Raw genomic sequence first — 15,654 nt, forward strand, 5'->3', positions numbered from 1 at the left:
CAACCTCACTGTTAAGTTGGGGCAAAGTAGTTTGATTGTGTTGTGCAGGTTCCACGTTGGCACCGAAATCCTTGGTGTTGCGCCGCACTACACTCCTTCACCAACAACCTTCACGTGATCTTCATCTCCTACTGGTTCGATAACCTTGGTTTCTTACTGAGGGAAAACTCGCTGTTGTACTCATCATACCTTCCTCTTGGGGTTCCCAACGGACGTGTGCTTTACCGTCACAAGCAGCTACTTTTCTGGCGCCGTTGCCGGGGAGATCAAGACACGCTGCAAGGAGAGTCTCTCACACCCAATCTCTTTACTTTGTTTATTGTCTTGCTTTATTTTATTTTCTGTCTTGTTTGCTTTCTTTATATCAAAAAGACAAAAAAATAGTTACTTGTTTTACTTTATTTAATTCGGTTTTGCTTTATTTATTTTTATTATTGCTAAAATGAGTACTCCTGAGAACACTAAGTTGTGTGACTTCACTAGCACAAATAATAATGATTTCATATGCACTCCTATTGCTCCACCTGGTTCTACAGCAGAATTTTATGAAATTAAACCTGCTTTACTAAATCTTTTTATGAGAGAGCAATTTTCTGGTGTTAGTACTGATGATGCTGATGCCCATTGACAAAGGATTAATTTGTCAATGCCTACAGATTGTAGACTAGGGTTTTGTTAGAAGTAGAGGGCAAGTAGATCTCGAAGGTTTCAGCCGAAAAGTACTCGCTGATTATGAAAACTAGGGTTCTGTTGACAGTAGATTCGATCCTTTCTTCGTCCCTCGACTCCTCCTTATATAGAGGGTGGAGCCGAGGGTTTCGTAATACACAAGTTACAGAGTTCGGGAGGGTTTCGTACCCAACCCGTAAGATTACAAATCTCTATCTTTCCTAATACAAGTTATCTTTCCTTAATACTAAATGGGCTTTCGAGTCTTCTTATTCTTCGAGTCCTGGGCCTTTAGTACGTAAACCCCGGGTACCATCTTTGGCAGGCCCATTGGGGATGCCTATGTCAGTAGCCCCCGAGATTTTTCTTGAATCGAAGAATCAAGGAAAATCTCCAATTTTACTCATTACATAATCTTTCGACATGCTAATATTATTTTGTACAGGGATATCGGTAGTTGGGGCTAGTTCATCTGACGGATCAGGTACTAGTTAACTGCTCTAGTGGCAATCCGCAAAAACCTACTTCAAGATCACGTCCCTGGACATGATCTCGGGATACTGGTGTAAACGTCGACAGGTGCCGCTTAAGGTCTTACCATTCTGTCGAGTCCCAGTCATATTTTATCGGGTACCTAACGCGTCCGTTAGGATTTTTCTTCGTATCCGTTGATACGGGAAAAAGTAGCAATCCGCCGTCAGAGATGGTGCCACGCCGCTGATGGCGTGTAACTCACACGTTCGTTGGGAACCCCAAGAAGAAGGTATGATGCGCACAGCAGCAAGTTTTCCCTCAGAAAGAAACCAAGGTTTATCGAACCAGGAGGAGCCAAGAAGCACGTTGAAGGTTGATGGTGGCGAAATGTGATGCGGCGCAACACCAGGGATTCCGGCGCCAACGTGGAACCTGCACAACACAACCAAAGTACTTTGCCCCAACGAAACAGTGAGGTTGTCAATCTCACCGGCTTGCTGTAACAAAGGATTAACCGTATTGTGTGGAAGATGATTGTTTGCAAGAAAACAGTAAAACAAGTATTGCAGTAGATTGTATGCGATGTAAAGAATAGGACCGGGGTCCACAGTTCACTAGTGGTGTCTCTCCCATAAGATAAAAGCATGTTGGGTGAACAAATTACAGTCGGGCAATTGACAAATAGAAAAGGGCATAACAATGCATATACATGATATGATAAATATAGTGAGATTTAATTGGGCATTACGACAAAGTACATAGACCGCCATCCAACTGCATCTATGCCTAAAAAGTCCACCTTCAGGTTATCATCCGAACCCCTTTCAGTATTAAGTTGCAAAGCAACAGACAATTGCATTAAGTATGGTACGTAATGTAATCGACAACTACATCCTTAGACATAGAATCAATGTTTTATCCCTAGTGGCAACAGCACAACACAACCTTAGAACTTTCTCACCTTTGTCCTGTATCAATGAAGGCATGAACCCACTATCGAGCATAAATACTCCCTCTTGGAGTTAAGAGTAAAAACTTGGCCAGAGCCTCTACTAATAACGGAGAGCATGCAAGATCATAAACAACACATAAGTAATAGATTGATAATCACCATAACATAGTATTCTCTATTCATCGGATCCCGACAAACACAACATATAGTATTACAGATAGATGATCTTGATCATGTTAGGCAGCTCACAAGATCCGACAATGAAGCACAATTAAGAGAAGACGACCATCTAGCTACTGCTATGGACCCATAGTCCAGGGCTGAACTACTCACTCATCACTCCGGAGGCGATCATGACGATGAAGAGTCCTCCGGGAGATGAATCCCCTCTCCGGCAGGGTGCCGGAGGCGATCTCCTGAATCCCCCGAGATGGGATTCGCGGCGGCGGCGTCTCTGGAAGGTTTTCCGTATCGTGTCTCTCGGTACTGGGGGTTTCGCGACGGAGGCTTTAAGTAGGCGAAAGGGTAGGTCAAGGGGCGGCACGAGGGCCCCACACACCAGGGCGGCGCGGGCCCAGCCCTGGCCGCGCGGCCCTGGCGTGGCGGCGCCTCGTCGCCCCACTTCGTTATCCTTTCGGTCTTCTGGAAGCTTCGTGCAAAAATAGGTCCCTGGACGTTGATTTCGTCCAATTCCGAGAATATTTCCTTACTAGGATTTCTGAAACCAAAAACAGCAGAAAACAGCAACTGGCTCTTCGACATCTTGTTAATAGGTTAGTTCCAGAAAATGCGTAAATACGACATATAATGTGCATAAAACATGTAGATATCATCAATAATGTAGCATGGAACATAAGAAATTATCGATACGTTGGAGACGAATCAGCATCCCCAAGCTTAGTTCTGCTCGTCCCGAGCAGGTAAAACGATAACAAAGATAATTTCTGAAGTGACATGCCATCATAATCTTGATCATACTATTTGTAAACATATGTAATGAATGCAGCGATCAAAACAATGGTAATGACATGAGTAAACAAGTGAATCATAAAGCAAAGACTTTTCATGAATAGTACTTCTAGACAAGCATCAATAAGTCTTGCATAAGAGTTAACTCATAAAGCAATAAATCGAGGTAAAGGTATTGAAGCAACACAAACGAAGATTAAGTTTCAGCGGTTGCTTTCAACTTATAACATGTATATCTCATGGATAGTGTCAACATAGAGTAATATAACAAGTGCAATATGCAAGTATGTAGGAATCAATGCACAGTTCACACAAGTGTTTGCTTCTTAAGGTGGAGAGAGATAGGTAAACTGACTCAACAATAAAAAGTAAAAGAAAGGTCCTTCAAAGAGGAAAGCATCGATTGCTATATTTGTGCTAGAGCTTTTATTTTGAAAACATGAAACAATTTTGTCAACGGTAGTAATAAAGCATATGAGTTATGTAAATTATATCTTACAAGTTGCAAGCCTCATGCATAGTATACTAATAGTGCCCGCACCTTGTCCTACTTAGCTTGGACTACCGGATCATCGCAATACACATGTTTCAACCAAGTGTCACAAAGGGGTACCTCCATGCCGCCTGTACAAAGGTCTAAGGAGAAAGCTCGCATTTTGGATTTCTCGCTTTTGATTATTCTCAACTTAGACATCCATACCGGGACAACATGGACAACAGATAATGGACTCCTCTTTAATGCATAAGCATGTAGCAACAATTATTATTCTCATATGAGATTGAGGATATATGTCCAAACTGAAACTTCCACCATGATTCATGGCTTTAGTTAGCGGCCCAATGTTCTTCTCTAACAATATGCATGCTCCAACCATTAAGGTGGTAGATCCCTCTTACTTCAGACAAGACGGACATGCATAGCAACTCACATGATATTCAACAAAGAATAGTTGATGGCGTCCCCAGAAGCATGGTTATTGCACAACAAGCAACTTAATAAGAGATAAAGTGCATAAGTACATATTCAATACTACAATAGTTTTTAAGGCTATTTTGTCCCATGAGCTATATATTGCAAAGATGAATGATGGAATTTTAAAAGGAAGCACTCAAGCAATTTACTTTGGAATGGCGGAGAAATACCATGTAGTAGGTAGGTATGGTGGACACAAATGGCATAGTGGTTGGCTCAAGGATTTTGGATGCATGAGAAGTATTCCCTCTCGATACAAGGTTTAGGCTAGCAAGGTTATTTGAAGCAAACTCAAGGATGAACCGGTGCAGCAAAACTCACATAAAAGACATATTGTAAACATTATAAGACTCTACACCGTCTTCCTTGTTGTTCAAAACTCAATACTAGATATTATCTAGACCTCAGAGAGACCAAATATGCAAACCAAATTTTAGCAAGCTCTATGTATTTCTTCATTAATGGGTGCAAAGTATATGATGCAAGAGCTTAAACATGAGCACAACAATTGCCAAGTATCACATTATCCAAGACATTTTAGAATTACTACATGTAGCATTTCCCAATTCCAACCATATAACAATTTAACGAAGAAGAAACTTCGCCATGAATATTATGAGTAAAAGCCTAAGGACATATTTGTCCATATGCAACAGCGGAGCGTGTCTCTCTCCCACACAAAGAATGCTAGGATCCAACTTTATTCAAACAAAACAAAAACAAAAACAAACCGACGCTCCAAGTAAAGAACATAAGATGTGACTGAATAAAAATATAGTTTCAGGGGAGGAACCTGATGATGTTGTCGATGAAGAAGGGGATGCCTTGGGCATCCCCAAGCTTAGACGCTTGAGTCTTCTTAGAATATGCAGGGGTGAACCACGGGGGCATCCCCAAGCTTAGAGCTTTCACTCCTCTTGATCATAGTATATCATACTCCTCTCTTGACCCTTGAAAACTTCCTTCACACCAAACTTCAAGCAAACTCATTAGAGGGTTAGTGCACAATAAAAGTTTACATGTTCAGAGGTGGCACAATCATTCTTTACACTTCTGGACATTGCATAAAGCTACTGGACATTAATGGATCAAAGAAATTCATCCAACATAGCAAAAGAGGCAATGCAAAATAAAAGGCAGAATCTGTCAAAACAGAATAGTTCGTAAAGACGAATTTTAAAATGGCACCAGACTTGCTCAAATGGAAAAACTCAAAACTAATGAAAGTTGCGTACATATCTGGGGATCACGCTCGTAAATTGGCAGATTTTTTCGAATTTTCTACAGAGACTTGTGCCAGAATTCGTGACAGACAGCAATGCTGTTTCTGCGCAGCGATCCCAAATATAACATCAACTTTAACATAGAAACTTTACTTGGCACAAAAACATGATAAGGAGATGTTGCTACAGTAGTAAACAACTTCCAAGACTCAAATATAAAACAAATTACTGTAGTAAAAACATGGGTTGTCTCCCATAAGCGCTTTTCTTTAACGCCTTTCAGCTAGGCGCAGAAAGTGCAAATCAAGTAACATCAAGAGTAGAAACATCAACATTATTATTTTTCATGCAAACACAACTTGTTGCAGAGGGTACTTTAGGTGCTCCATTATCTAAATTTTCTATGGTGGTGCTAGGGGTTTTAGCAACTTTAGGCCTATAGTAATTCTTTTGTTTAGGCACTTTAGAGGCATACATGAATTTTTGCTCTTTACCCACATAAGCTTTCTCATTATACTTGAGAGAAGAAAAGGTTGAACCCAAGGTTCCCATAGCTTTTTCAAGTTCATCAATTCTATTGGTTTGATTATCATGGACAACACAAGTTCCTAGGACACTAATTCTTTCATCAATTCCTCCTAGGGATTTATCAAGTTCATCAGTTTTATCCAATAACATTTCCTATTTAGTTTCAATACTTGGAAAAATTTTCTCTATGGTTTCCAATTTTTTCATAACATCCTCAAGAGAGATTTCAATTTTAACTTCATTAACAGGTGGTATTCCGACAAGACTCTCAATGATGCAACTAGCTTCTAAAGCGGGAGTACCTAGGAAATTACCTCCCGAAAGAGTATCAAGAACATACCTATTCCAACTAGATAAACCAACATAAAAGTTCCTAAGAAGGATGGTGGTGGAGTGTTTCTTAATGCACCTATGATGAGCATTACTAATTCTGTACCAAGCATCTTTAAAACTTTCTCCCCCTTGTTGCTTAAAAGAACGAACTTCAAGTTCAGGATTACTCATTTTAATAGTAAAAAAGTAAACTAAGCAAAGACAAGTGACTAATTTTTTTGTGTGTTTTGTTTAGGTGCAGCAAACAAAGTAGTAAATAAAATAAAGCAAGACAAAAACAAAGTAAAGAGATTGAGAAGTGGAGACTCCCCTTGCAGCGTGTCTTGATCTCCCCGACAACGGCGCCAGAAAAAGAGCTTGATGGCGTGTAACTCACACGTTCGTTGGGAACCCCAAGAGGAAGGTATGATGCGCACAGCAGCAAGTTTTCCTCGTAAAGAAACCAAGGTTTATCGAACCAGGAGGAGCCAAGAAGCACGTTGAAGGTTGATGGTGGCGAAATGTGATGCGAGCGCAACACCAGGGATTCCGGCGCCAACGTGGAACCCGCACAACACAACCAAAGTACTTTGCCCCAACGAAACAAGTGAGGTTGTCAATCTCACCGCTTGTCAGTAACAAAGGATTAACCGTATTGTGTGGAAGATGATTGTTTGCAAGAAAACAGTAAAACAAGTATTGCAGTAGATTGTATGCGATGTAAAGAATAGGACCGGGGTCCACAGTTCACTAGTGGTGTCTCTCCCATAAGATAAAAGCATGTTGGGTGAACAAATTACAGTCGGGCAATTGACAAATAGAAAAGGGCATAACAATGCATATACATGATATGATAAATATAGTGAGATTTAATTGGGCATTACGACAAAGTACATAGACCGCCATCCAACTGCATCTATGCCTAAAAAGTCCACCTTCAGGTTATCATCCGAACCCTTTCAGTATTAAGTTGCAAAGCAACAGACAATTGCATTAAGTATGGTGCGTAATGTAATCGACAACTACATCCTTAGACATAGAATCAATGTTTTATCCCTAGTGGCAACAGCACAACACAACCTTAGAACTTTCTCATCCGTCCCTGTATCAATGAAGGCATGAACCCACTATCGAGCATAAATACTCCCTCTTGGAGTTAAGAGTAAAAACTTGGCCAGAGCCTCTACTAATAACGGAGAGCATGCAAGATCATAAACAACACATAAGTAATAGATTGATAATCACCATAACATAGTATTCTCTATTCATCGGATCCCGACAAACACAACATATAGTATTACAGATAGATGATCTTGATCATGTTAGGCAGCTCACAAGATCCTTCAATGAAGCACAATTAAGAGAAGACGACCATCTAGCTACTGCTATGGACCCATAGTCCAGGGGTGAACTACTCACTCATCACTCCGGAGGCGATCATGGCGATGAAGAGTCCTCCGGGAGATGAATCCCCTCTCCGGCAGGGTGCCGGAGGCGATCTCCTGAATCCCCGGAGATGGGATTCGCGGCGGGGGCGTCTCTGGAAGGTTTTCCATATCGTGGCTCTCGGTACTGGGGGTTTCGCGACGGAGGCTTTAAGTAGGCGAAAGGGTAGGTCAAGGGGCGGCACGAGGGCCCCACACACCAGGGCGGCGCAGGCCCAGCCCTGGCCGCGCGGCCCTGGCGTGGCGGCGCCTCGTCGCCCCACTTCGTTATCCTTTCGGTCTTCTGGAAGCTTCGTGCAAAAATAGGACCCTGGGCGTTGATTTCGTCCAATTCCGAGAATATTTCCTTACTAGGATTTCTGAAACCAAAAACAATGAGAAAACAAGAATCGGCTCTTCGGCATCTTGTTAATAGGTTAGTTCCAGAAAATGCGTAAATACGACATATAATGTGCATAAAACATGTAGATATCATCAATAATGTAGCATGGAACATAAGAAATTATCGATACGTTGGAGACGTATCAGCCGCTCAGAACGGATCTGGGGTCTTACCTTCGCAAAGTTTTGCGGCATTCAGAGATTTATTCGCGACTTTTAGCGCTCTGAGAATATATTGTCGAGTGCTTTTCGGCTGTTGGAATAGCACATTTTATCGAGTCATATTTGATGACTTATTTTATCTTCCCGATGGGAGTATATGTAGAGTTATCTGTGTAACTCGGAATATACTCACTTCTGCTTCTTTATTTTGATCAAAATTCGTCGGGCACGTGAACAGCGTTCCCGATGGGAGTAGCCCCCGAGGCTACAGCCAAGAACTTGTGCTTGGGTGTAGGCTCCACAAATTAATATCCTCTGCCGCTATATTTGTAATCCTTCTCGATATATTTTTATATCTATCGGGTGCGCGACGAGCGCTCCCGATGGGAGTAGCCCCTGAGGCTATGAACAAATGCTTGCATTTGGTCATAGGCTCTCGCCATTTCTATCTTGTCATATTCGAAGTTTTCTATTTTTCCAAAGTAGCCCCCGAGCGTTTGGGCAAAAACTTGTATTTGATCAAAGGCTCTCGAAATATTCTCGCCCGGCTTTTTAGTCGAGTTTTTCTCTTACCATAATGACGTCATTGCTGATGATAGCCACGATTTCTGTATTGGAAACATGCGAAAACCGCTCCTCTCACTGCCTTGTGGGTCCAAATTCCTCATCTGACTGACACGTCGTGCAAGTGGGGGACACACGTCCTCCACTTTTTCTGGCGCACGCACTGTACCCTCTGTCGTTTCTTTTCTCAGTGAAAATCCATTTTTACCCCTTGTCCACGTGTAATCCATCTGCGCCACAATTTTTCTATCTAACGGTTGCGTCGATTCGCCGCACCTCTATTTAATTCCGTCTTCTTCTTCCTCTGTCACTTTCGCTTACGCCGCCCATCTGCGCTTCTGCCAAAAAATTCCCCATTGCGCCCATTGCTTCGTGCGCTCCTCCGAGCTCGTGCTGTTCTACTCCATTCAAGTGGACATCATCCTCCTCGCGACACACTCAGCTCAGCACTCCAACAATCCCCAATGGCCACCGAGGATCTGGAGTGGGAGAGATCCAAGATCTCCAACCAGGATATGAACCTGCTGAAGAGGTTGGGGTTCACCAAGAAAAAGGATTCACTGCGCTTCCCCCACGAGGAGAGCTACCCAAAGCCTCCAATGGAGTACCGGGTTAGTTTCGTTGACCATCTCATCCGCGGTATTTCCCCCCCTATCCATGAGTTTCTACGCGGTCTTCTTTTTGTTTATGGGCTTTAGCTTCACCAGCTGACGCCCAATTCTATCTTGCACGTGTCGATCTTTATCACATTGTGCGGATGCTTTCTCGAAGTCCAACCTAACTGGGCTCTGTGGAAACGCATCTTCTGCCTCCGCCGTAATGGCTCCCACGGCGTCGCCTATAATATTGGCGGCGTCATCATCTGTGTTCGATCTGACGTCGATTATTTCGATGTCAAATTTCCTGATTCTGTCCAAGGCTGGCGCAAGAGGTGGCTGTATGTGCACGAGGAAAGCTCTGATTCAATGGAGTACAACATCGCCCCTTTTGACGGAAAGGCCAAAATTCTTCGCCGCCGCTCCTGGGATGCTGAAGCTTCCGAAGAAGAGAAATTGGCGACAGAGGCGCTGATGACTCGCATACGTGAACTTCAGAATACCCGTGGCAAGGAGCTATCGGGTATCCAAATCACAGCCTACTTCCTTAGGATTAGAATGCAGCCTCTGCAAGATCGAAAAAATCCCTTTTGGATGTATGCTGGTGATGAAGACGTCGGGAGGCTCTCCACAGATCTTTCTGCAAAAGATTTGGAGAAGCTAATCCGAAGAATCTCCAAGCTTAGCAAGAAGGACACCTTTCCATCTTCTTGCAAGGTTACGCCGTTTTGTAGCGCCAATCCTCTTCCTGAGGTAATTAATTTTTGCGACTACTATTTTGTCTTGCCAGATTTTTCTGTCGATTATTTTATTGATGACGACATATAACTGTTTTGTCGATTCTTTATATTCCATAGGGTCACCTTGTTCTATCTTCTCTTCCTCCCCTTCCCGAGGGTGGGGAAGTCGAAGAACGGGCTGTTGTCACCGACGACAACCAGGGTACTTCTCGCCCTGAAAGTGGAGTCGGGGGTTCCCAGAAATCCGCGAGTTCACTTGAAAAAGAGAATAAAACAGAGGTTTCTTCGTCGACACGCTCATCTCTCCCTGCTGCTTCTCCAAAGGGCAAAAGGAAAAGGGATGAAGCTATCGACTCTGGCGCCTCCAAAGCTAATACTTCCCGTGCTGAAAAGACTGCACCCAATCACTACAAGAAAAGTTGCCATGGCCGACGAAGTTGAAGTCGCGCCGTGGTTGCTGGTGTACCATGGCCGACGATTTTGGTCCCTCCGTGGTGCATGTCAAAACTTTTTTTTTTCTCGTTTTTGAGGCCACCTAGCCCGACGAAAGCGGCCAAAACGTGGCGTATGGTGGCCCGGGACGTGGTGCATCTCGAAATCTCGGGTTCGCCGGCCGAGTCAACGCAAATCCGCACCGCCGAGGGATGTAGGGCCCAGATGGCAGCCTCTCTGGCATTGTTTTTTTTCTACATCGCGCCATCTCGTTCAACGAGCCGTTTACGATGCAGGATCATGGGTCCCGCATGTCATCCTCTATGAACCAAAATTCTTTCTATTCTTGGATTTTTTGACCCCCGATTTACGGCTACTTCCTTTTTCTTTTGATCCCTTGCCGCCTTGGAAACGTTGAGACCGCTGCTGCTAAATGGGACCCGCATGTCATCCTCTATGTGCAATCAACTTTCTTTTCTTGGAGTTTTTTTTGGCACCTCAAATTTGGTCACTTGCCTTTTTCTTTCGATCCCCTGCCGCCTCTCAAACGGTGATACCGCTGCTGCTAACTGGGACCCGCATGTCATCCTCTATGTACTATAAAACTTTCTTTTCATGGATTATTTTTGGCACCTCAAATTTGGTCACTTGCCTTTTTCTTTCGATCCCCTGCCGCCTCTCAAACGGTGATACCGCTGCTGCTAACTGGGACCCGCATGTCATCCTCTATGTACTATAAAACTTTCTTTTCATGGATTATTTTTGGCACCTCAAATTTGGTCACTTGCCTTTTTCTTTCGATCCCCTGCCGCCTCTCAAACGGTGATACCGCTGCTGCTAACTGGGACCCGCATGTCATCCTCTATGTACTATAAAACTTTCTTTTCCTGAATTATTTTTGGCTCCTCATATTTTTTCACTTGCCTTTTTCTTTCGATCCCCTGCCGCCTCTCAAACGGTGATACCGCTGCTGCTAAATGGGACCCGCATGTCATCCTCTATGTACTATAAAACTTTCTTTTCCTGGATTATTTTTGGCACCTCAAATTTGGTCACTTGCCTTTTTCTTTCGATCCCCTGCCGCCTCTCAAACGGTGATACCGCTGCTGCTAACTGGGACCCGCATGTCATCCTCTATGTACTATAAACTTTCTTTTCTTGAATTATTTTTGGCACCTCATATTTGGTCACTTACCTTTTTCTTTCGATCCCCTGCCGCCTCTCAAACAGTGATACCGCTGCTGCTAAATGGGACCCGCATGTCATCCTCTATGTACTATAAAACTTTCTTTTCTTGGATTTTTTTTGGCTCCTCATATTTCGTCACTTGCCTTTTTCTTTCGATCCCCTGCTGCCTCTCAAACAGTGATACCGCTGCTGCTAAATGGGACCCGCATGTCATCCTCTATGTACTATAAAACTTTCTTTTCTTAAATTATTTTTGGCTCCTGATATTTTTTCACTTGCCTTTTTCTTTCGATCTCATGCCACGTTTGAAACGTTGAGGAACCTGCAGGCTCATGGGACCCGCATGTCATCCTCTATGTACTATAAAAGTTCTTTTTCTAGGTTTTTTTTCACCATCTGATTTTTGGCAATTTCTTTTTTTCTTTTGATCCCCTGCCACCTCTCAAACGCTGACACATTTCTTTGCTAAATGGGACCCGCATGTCATCCTCTATGTACTATAAAACTTTCTTTTCTTGAATTATTTTTGGCTCGATATTTTTTCACTTGCCTTTTTCTTTGGATCCCATGCCTCGTTTGAAACGTTGAGCAAGCTGCTGCATCATGGGACCCGCATGTCATCCTCTATGTTCTATAAAAGTTCTTTTTCTTGGTTTTTTTTCACCATCGATTTTTGGCAATTTCTTTTTTTCTTTTGATCCCCCGCCACCTCTCAAACGCCGATACCGCTTTGCTAAATGGGACCCGCATGTCATCCTCTATGTACTATAAAACTTTCTTTTCTTGAATTATTTTGGCTCCTCATATTTGGGCACTTGCCTTTTTCTTTCGATCTCATGCCACGTTTGAAACGTTGAGGAAACTGCTGGGTCTTGGTACCCGCATGTCATCCTCTATGTGCTATAAAAGTTTCCTTTGTTGGATTTTTTTTCACCCTCTGATTTTTGGCTTGCCTTTTTCTTTTGATCCCCTGCCCCCTTTGAAACGTTGAGTAAGCTGTTGGCTCAAGGGACCCGCATGTCATCCTCTATGTCCATCAACTTTCCTTTCTTGGATTTTTTTCACCCCCTAATTACTAGCTACTTTCTTTTTCTTTTGATCTCAAGCCGCATTACAAACATTGAGACCGCTTGCAAAATGGGACCCACATGTCATCCTCTATGTACAATAAAGTTTCTTTTCTTGGATTATCTTTTGTTCCCGATATTTTGTCACTTGCCTTTTTCTTTCGATCTCATGCCGCCTTTGAAACGTTGAGTAAGGCTGTGGCTCATGGGTCCCGCATGTCATCCTCTACGAACAATAAAAGTTTCCTTTCTTGGAGTTATTTTTGACCCCTAATTTCTGGCTATTTGCCTTTTTCTTTGGATCTCCTGCCCCTTTGAAACGATGAGGACGTCATGTTGGTGTCGGTCCCACAAGTCATCCTCTATGAACAATAAAAGTTTCCTTTGATGGATTTTTTGAACCCCTAATTAATTTCTGGATATTTCCTTCTTTTTTCTTTGATCCCCTGCCGCCTTGGAATCGTTGAGGATGCTGCTGCCTCATGGGTCCCGCATGTCATCCTCTCAGAACGGTAAATGTTTCTTTTCTTGGATATTGTTTACCAAATGATTTTTGGATTATTTTTTCTTTCGATATCCTGCCGCCTTTAAAACGTTGAGGACGCTGCTGGCTCACGGGTCCCACATGTCAGCCTCTATGAACAATAAGCGCTGAGGACGCTGCTGCCTCATGGGTCCCGCATGTCATCCTCTCAGAACGAAAATGTTTCTTTTCTTGGATTTTTTACCAACAGATTTTTGGTTTATTTTTTCTTTCCATCCCCTGCCGCCTTTAAAACGAAGCTTAAGCATCATGGGTCCACGATGTCAGCCTCCCCGTACAAGAAACATGTGATATCTTGATTATTTTGCAGACAATAAACAGTGTATTGCGCTCTGAGCTATTGCAAACGGATAAATTAAATCTTTATTTTTACAACATATATCTTGAATCTCCTTGTTTTTTGTTTTGGCGAAGCATAGGACTTTCCTGTTTTTTTTTTTTGAGAAAAATCCGAACTATCATGTTCTGGAGTGGGCTGAAATTGTACGTGTCAAAAGGCCCAGAAGGATAGTTCGAAGGCCCAGATGTCTAGATGCAGCCCAATTGAAATCTTTCTTTTCTTGGATTTTTTTCACCCCCTGATTTCTGGCTACTTCATTTTTCTTTTGGTCCTGTGCCGCCTTTTGGAAACGTTCAGACCGCTGCTGCAAAATGGGACCCGCATGTCATCCTCTATGTACAATAAAGTTTCTTTTCTTGGATTATTTTTGGCTCCTGATATTTGGTCACTTGCCTTTTTCTTTCGATCTCATGCCACGTTTGAAACGTTGAGGAATCTGCTGGCTCATGGGACCCGCATGTCATCCTCTATGTACAATAAAAGTTTGATTTCTTGGATTTTTTTTCACCCTCTGATTTTTGGCTATTTCCTTTTTCTTTTGATCCCCTGCCGCCTTTGAAACGTTGAGTAAGCTGCTGGCTCATAGGTCCCACATGTCAGCATGTATGAACGATAAAGCTTTCCTTTCTTGGAGTTTTTTTTTTTGACCCCCTAATTTCTGGCTACTTTCTTTTTCTTTTGATCTCAAGCCGCAATTGAAACGTTGGGACCGCTGCTGCAAAATGGGACCCGCACGTCATCCTCTATGTACAATCAAGTTTCTTTTCTTGGATTATTTTTGGCTCCTGATATTTGGTCACTTGCCTTTTTCCTTCGATCCCATGCCACGTTTGAAACGTTGAGGAACCTGCTGGCTCATGGGACCCGCATGTCATCCTCTATGTACTACAAAAGTTTATTTTCTAGGGTTTTTTTTCACTCTCTGATTTTTGGCTATTTCCTTTTTCTTTTGATCCCCTGCCGGCTTGGAAACGTTGAGTAAGCTGCTAACTCGTGGGTCCCGCATGTCATCCTCTATGTACAATCAACTTTCTTTTCTTCGAGTTTTTTTTATCCCCTAATTTCTGGCTACTTTCTTTTTCTTTTGATCTCAAGCCGCATTTGAAAAGTTGGGACCTCTGCTGCAAAATGGGACAAAGATGTCATCCTCTATGTACAATAAAAGTTTCTTTTCTTCGATTATTTTTCACCCTCTGATTTTTGGTCACTTGCCTTTTTCTTTCGATCTCATGCCGCCTTTGAAAATGTTGCGGAACTATTGGCTCATGGGACCCGCATGTCATCCTCGATCTACAATAAACGGGTCTTTACTACGATAAGTACACCCTCTGATCTTTAGCTATTTCCATTTTCTTTTGATCCCCTGCCGCCTTGGAAACGTTGAGTAAGCTGCTGACTGATGGGACCCGCATGTCATCCTCTATGTACAATCAAGTCTCTTTTCTTGGATTTTTTTTCCCTCTTATTTTTGGTCACTTGCCTTTTTCTTTCGATCTCATGCAGCCTCTGAAACGTTGAGGAAGCAGCTGGCTCATGGGACCCACATGTCATCCTCTATACTATAAAAGTTTCTTTTCTTGGATGGTTGTAACCGGCTTATTTGTGGCTATTTCCTTTTTTCTTTTGATCCCCTGGCGCCTTGGAAACATTGATTAAGTCATTGACACATGGGGCCCGCATATCATCCTCTATGTACAATCAACTTGCAAGATCTTGGAGCGAAAGAGCTTGTATAAGTGGGACCCATATGTCATCCTCTATGTACAATAAAAGTTACTTTTCTTGGATTATTTTTTGCTCCTGATATTTGGTCGGTTTCCTTTTTCTTTTGATCTCATGCCGCCTCGAAACGTTGAGTAAGGTGCTGGCTCATGGGACCCGCATGTCATCCTCTATGTACAATAAAGTTTCTTTTCTTAGATTTTTTTACCCCCGATTTTTGCTAACTTGCCTTTTTCTTTTCGATCATATGCCGCCTTTGAAATTGAGGTCGCCGGCTCATGGGTCCCACATGTCAGCCTCTATGGACAACAAACCTTTCCTTTGTTGGATTTATTTTTTACCCCTAATTTCTGGCTATTTGCCTTTTTTTTAC

Source organism: Lolium perenne, chromosome 5 (genome assembly GCF_019359855.2).
Source record: "Lolium perenne isolate Kyuss_39 chromosome 5, Kyuss_2.0, whole genome shotgun sequence".
In the NCBI taxonomy this organism is placed as follows: domain Eukaryota; kingdom Viridiplantae; phylum Streptophyta; class Magnoliopsida; order Poales; family Poaceae; genus Lolium; species Lolium perenne.